Below are 6,000 nucleotides of genomic sequence, written 5' to 3'. Positions count from 1 at the left end.
TGACAGCATTCAACTGATGACCTCGTGAATACTTCCCATTAATCAACTATTTCATTAATACAGTCAATGATAACGAACACACAAAAGAAAAACCACTTATCGTATTTCGAAGCTGACCAAAAACTGCTTCGTAAATACTATCCTTAGAGATTGCTCTCCTTGAGTCTAAAGACTCCTTCTTATGAAAAACAATCATAACCCGAAATTCACGTGTTTTTAAGATTCTTAACCCAAACTTGATAAGAACCACTAAGAATCCTAAAGCTTCTTTGCACATAATAGTTAGTTAAGATTTGGAAAGTCTCTTTATAAAAACTTTACAAGTTACGCAAAGAATCTTAAAATATTTAATGGCTTAAGATTTCGTAAGATTCTACTTAAGAGCTTAATAAGAAATAATAATTATCTTACTATAAATACGCGGGAAGAATCTTGACAATTCTTAGCGATTTCTTTACAAGATCTTTAAAGATCTTTTTGCTGGAAGAAATTTTCAAGATTGCCTAAGAATCGTTGTAAGATCTTAAACGATCTTTTCAGATCTTATCAAGAATTTTTACCAGGGTCGCTTAATTAATGGTAAATGACACTTTCTACATTGTCTTGGATTTGTACAGCACAAAATGTCTCTGGTCCCACCTGTGCTTGTTCATTTAGGTTTTAAGTTTTACTAACTTGCTTGTCAAAAGTCAAAAACGCTGACCGTCGTCCTCAGCAATCAGGATCTAGCAAATAAAAAGCTAACCTTCTTCGTCTCAAATAAACACAACTTTATAAACTCGCTGGTGGTGAGACAGGGGTGTCTTTCTTCATTGAGTGAGGTTGGCTTTTTTTCGGGACAAGCTGGAGTTTTTACAAGCTCTCGTTTGATTTGGTTGGTCGTTAACCTGTAATAAAACAATTTTGTTACCTTTTCTAAAGAACGCGTCATCTCTATTACTTCAAATAACCAATTAGTGAAGTCTCTTGTAAAAACTCCAGCCCATCCCTTTTTTTCAGCATAATCATGATATAAACGTCAAGTACGAGGCAGGCGATGTTCGTGACGTAATTTAAGAAAAGGTCTTATAGAAAGCGTCTGTTTAAATCGAATACTGATATTCCTATAGAAAAAAGATATATTTCACAATTTACACGCAATAATTCCCTAAAGAGTTATCAAAAGGTAGCAGGCAATAAAAAATATCATCACTGCACTTTAATTGATCTTTGTGAGTTTGAATGATAAAAATTCATTAAAGTGTAAAATGCTGCTATAGATCGGCAATAAATTTTCTTGTCATCTTTGCTTGTTTGTATCTCTTTTTGAAATGCTACAAGCTTCTGCATTTTTGTAGAATTTTGAATGAAGTTCATTTCTGTTGTCTTTTGAAATGGAATTGGTTGGAAAGCAAGAAGGTTGGTAAAGACTAGACGCTGATTTCTAAAAGCACTGCTATTTTTATCCTTCATAAACCGAGACCTATATATTTTATGATTAGATATTTTCTGGTCTAAAATTAGTAAAATGCGAGAAGATATATAGTTGGTATTTCTATTAAATAATAGTCTCTGCTGAGATTTTTCGATGTTTTTAATTGGGAAAAATATTATCCTTTTTTTTCTCCGACCGGCTGTCTTATACCTAATCTGGCCAACAAAACTTGTTGTTGACTTATGCGCTGGGAGGGGGCACAAGTGATCTAAGGTCCCTTAGGTTAAAACATTTCTCAGAATTTAATCTCTACAGTATGTGGCCCCCAAAACGGCGATCAAATTTGAAATTTCTCTCAAATCTAGAGGAAAAGAGATTTTACAAAAATTTTTGCTGCATGAAAACCTTTAACATCTCTACTTTATTTCTTTAGTTCTTTTTCAAAATTTTCAATTTCAACAATATTTTTCAATCGCTTTATAAAGATAGGTAGCTTTTTTCTAGTGGCCCCCAAAACGGAGGTTTGAAATTTTAGCGATTTCTCGAGATATCTTTAAGATATGAATACAAAATTTTGACCATAGTTTTGAAATATGATTTAGAGGGGTTTGGGCATAAATTTATTTGATAAAATTTTTACAGTATACCCCTGGTTGTCAAAATGCAGGTGCGGGGCCCCCAAAACGGAGGTGTAGTTAAAATCAAACTATTAAGCCCAGTGGTAATAGGGGGGAAAACTATGAACATATTACACGTGTTTGCCCTTAAATTTACGACCCGATGGATGTAAAATTTAGGATTTTTATGAAATATTTGAAGATTTTCGATATTTCAAAGTCCAAACTGAAAATTTAGAAATTTTCAAAATGATAATTTTGATTTAACAACGTCTTAATCAAGTTTTTGAAAAAAATCCCTTTTGAAAATAGTTCCATTCATGTATGGAATAAGCTGTGAAAATTTTAGAAAAAAAGCTTAACTGAAACTGAAAATATTAAGCTTTAAAGATATTTTTCTCCTATATTTTGCAAAAAAATGACAGAATTTGCCGTTTTTGCTGATTCAGCGAAAATTTTTATATATAATGTTAATTTTTTGTTATAAACTATTAACTCAAGGTGATAGGAATAGAATCCCAAAATTTTTTGCTTTTTCTCATATTTAGAATTTTCGGTTTTGTCAATGCTGATTCTAGGGCTCCAAAATACTGGTTGACCTTCAAGATGCTATATCTTTTACCCAGCCTCTAAAGTCACAGATGTATTTGCACTTTCTGAACGGCATTAGGTGTAGAAAGTTTCCTTTACCCCGTTTTCATAACTTATTTTTAATATCCAAGGTGCTAGAGTGAGTTATATGCAATTTTTATCTAATTTTGGTGTTAAAATATTTCCTTTAGACGCAAATATGTTATTTTGAATCTGTCTCAAACCAGCAAAAACATGCTCATTTTTAAGTATAACCATCATTCTTTCAAAATAAACAAAAATCGATTAATTCTGATAAATCTACAAGTCAGAATCTTCATTTTAATGAAAACCTCCGTTTTGGGGGCCGTCTCCGTTTTGGGGGCCATATACTGTATGCTTATGTGAAAATTGCGATTTTAGTACAGTAAAACCTCTAATTAACGGACACTCTAAAAGGCGGACACCTCTGATTAGCGGACAATTTCATTTTCCCCGGCCGTTTCCTAGTCAAATCCTCATAAAAAAGTTTCTAAAAGGCGGACACTCAATTAGCGGACCCTCCGATTAGCGGACAAATTTTTTCGCACGAAATTGCCAAAACCCCTATTTTAGCTCTCCAATTAGCGGACATTGAATATCAAACGGATCACAGACGTCCAAAATCGAAAAAAAAATTTTTAGATATTTTTATTTCAAGCACTTAATAATTTTTTTTTTCTTATTATTCAAATTATTTCTACAAATTTCTAGTTTTCCTTTGAACCATTCAACGAACTTAGGTGGGCCAAAGAATCATAAATCACTGGTACATCAAGTCCGTACCCACCACCTCGATTTAACCTCTTGCCACTCACTCGAGCTCTGTTTTAATAACCTTTCTCTTGTTCTTCTATGGCCTAGTGTCTGCAGATAAGTACTTTAGACCCCAATTTTGTATTTTTGACTCCCTGGGATGGCCTAATTTCAAAATTGGAGCTCCGAGATCAAAAGTTTCTAAAAGGCAGACACTTCTAATTAGCGGACACTAACACCTTTCCCCGATGGTGTCCGCTAATAGCACACCGTGGTGAATCTAAAAATAGACATCACTTTCTTTATTTGCCCGAGTTTCAATCACATCGTTCATTGCGTTAATTTCTTGTGCACATTAATTACACTTATAACAAAGAAAATGTAACAACTCTCACGATTTTGAAATCAAAGTGAAAGGGATTATGGGATTGAATGTCGGACAAATTTGAAAAGTAATAATTATGACGTTTGCATAACGGAGCGCTATTAGAGGTTCCACTGTACTTCCATGGTACTTTCCACATTATTTCATTGGATATTTCGATTTTGGAGTTATTATTTATTGATTATTAGAAGCATTTTGAGTTTTGGATCCTGAAGTCTCGTGTTAAACCTTAGAATTAAAACTCCACACGTTCCAGGATTAACTCAGAGCATTTAAATATCATTTGCGGTGTTTAATATTTTGCAGGGGATCACTTTTTTTATCAAATATCATGCCTTTGATTGTAGTCGTGTGCATTTGCTGCCGGTTTAATTTTAAGAAATGTCAAAAGATGGTTGGTTAATGTAAAACGGGGCCAATTATCTTCCCTGAGTATCAAAGGCCAGTGATCAGAGAAAATATTTTGACCAGGCTGTGATACTCACAGTACGATAGTATCAAGGTCAGCCAGTCTCAAAACACTAGGACTGCGATTTAGAATTGGGCTGGGCCCTTAGGCAACCCAATTGGTAAAAATGTTTTTTAAAACTTTTTGTAATCTTTTCATAACATCGACCTTCTGCATAGTAAGTAAGTAGTAAGTAATTCGTCTGGTGGCTATCAGCGGAGCCGGGAGTGGGGGAGTCTATCCCCTTTTTTATTTGCGCTATACTTGGGAGGTCAAATGTTGAGGTGGAGCGCCACTCCTACTCTCAGATCCCCGTGACTTACCGCTTAGGTCAGATTACCCAACATTCATTGGATTGTAAGGCAAATACTCTACCGACTGAGCTACACGGCCACAATCTGCATATCTAATGCCAATCAAAGCATTCCCTATTGAAACTTCTAGCGTATAATCGCAACCTCTTTTTGCTAATTTCCAGGCTCGGAAGAACCATGCAGTATTTATCTGGTGGCGTTTTGTTTATTCTCTATTTGGTTGGTTTTCGCAATCATCGCACTACTTGCACCGCCATTATGTTGTCAATGGAAACAAAATGGCCAGCAAGAAGAAGAGGAAGAAGGTACCAATCACTATTTTTCAGTGTATCAATTTTTTATCCGTAGAATAAAGTTAGAATTTGCATTTTGGACAGCTCGCCGTCAAGTAAGACTATAAACATCAAGGCTCTATCAAATGGCTGAAATTTTTAACTGAAAACTTAAGACGGCAGCCTTAAAAGTAGTTGTAAAAGATACCTCTATTTTTACAATATAATTTTCAATGATAAAAAAAAGCCTAAAATTTTCTAATTTTCAGGCTCAACTTGGAAGAACAATGAACGACTAGTCAAATTTTCTGATTCTTCTTTTGAGCAAAAGGAAAGAACTTTTTCAACGATAACAAAACAATCAGATGATATGGACACTTCGCAATTCGAAATTAGTTACAATACTTGAAATTTTTTTGTAATATATTTGATGATAAATGTCAACTTTTTTAAAAAATCTATCTTACTCGATAAAAACCAATTCAGAAAATTCAACTCAGAAAATGACATATTCTTGTTGTCTTCTGGTTTCATGATTATGACGTCATTGGCCAAGACGCGATAGTCAGTTATTAGTTACAATATTACAATATTTTTCGCGAAAAAAGGTAATAACAATTGGGTTAGACGGCCTAGATTAAAATTAACATAATAGTACCCTTCATGTTCAGTCACTTTTTTGATCATTTTCTGTATCCTATTCGAAATTATGGTAATTGTCCCTGGAGGGATACTAGGTGTGCGAGGTATGACGGGTATGTCAAAGTCAAAAGAGAACCTTAGAGAAAGGAAAAATTTGCGTTTTGAGAGATTTTTCTCAAATTTTTGTCGATTTTCACTCGAATTTTGTCAAAATTTTGGAAAATCATGACCCTTTGAGAGAGGAAATTTTGAATTTCGTGATTTTTGGACCCTTACAGAGACTCACTTTTCTTTTTATTGGTTTTTGCCCCCCCCCCTTTGGTAGACTTTCGAGAGGGTGTGAAAAAGGGACCCTTATGGCTCGCACATACCCGGCACCCATTTTTGCCTAAGAAACTATGAACATATTTTTGTTTTCCCTTAAATCTTAAATTTACGATCCGAGATTTTCGATGATGCAAAGTCCAAACTGAAAATTTAGAATTTTTCAAACTGACAATTCATGCTGTGAAAATTTTAGAAAAACAGCCTAACTGAAACTGA

At 34.3% G+C, this 6,000-nt stretch overlaps 1 long non-coding RNA gene across 1 annotated transcript; it reads left to right on the top strand.

Annotated features, from left to right (window-relative positions):
- Positions 1 to 1,250: 1,250 nt before the first annotated feature.
- LOC136804724 (uncharacterized) lies at positions 1,251 to 5,310 on the top strand. The gene is made up of 3 exons (XR_010846294.1): positions 1,251 to 1,398; positions 4,708 to 4,848; positions 5,085 to 5,310. It is a non-coding gene; the product is annotated as an uncharacterized lncRNA (long non-coding RNA).
- Positions 5,311 to 6,000: the final 690 nt, after the last annotated feature.

The sequence above is a fragment of the Clytia hemisphaerica genome, unplaced genomic scaffold, assembly GCF_902728285.1.
Source record: "Clytia hemisphaerica strain Z4C2 unplaced genomic scaffold, Clytia hemisphaerica genome assembly, whole genome shotgun sequence".
NCBI classification, from domain to species: Eukaryota; Metazoa; Cnidaria; class Hydrozoa; order Leptothecata; family Clytiidae; genus Clytia; species Clytia hemisphaerica.
Note: the sequence above shows the minus strand (reverse complement) of the source record. Positions and strands in the feature narration are given on the sequence as shown.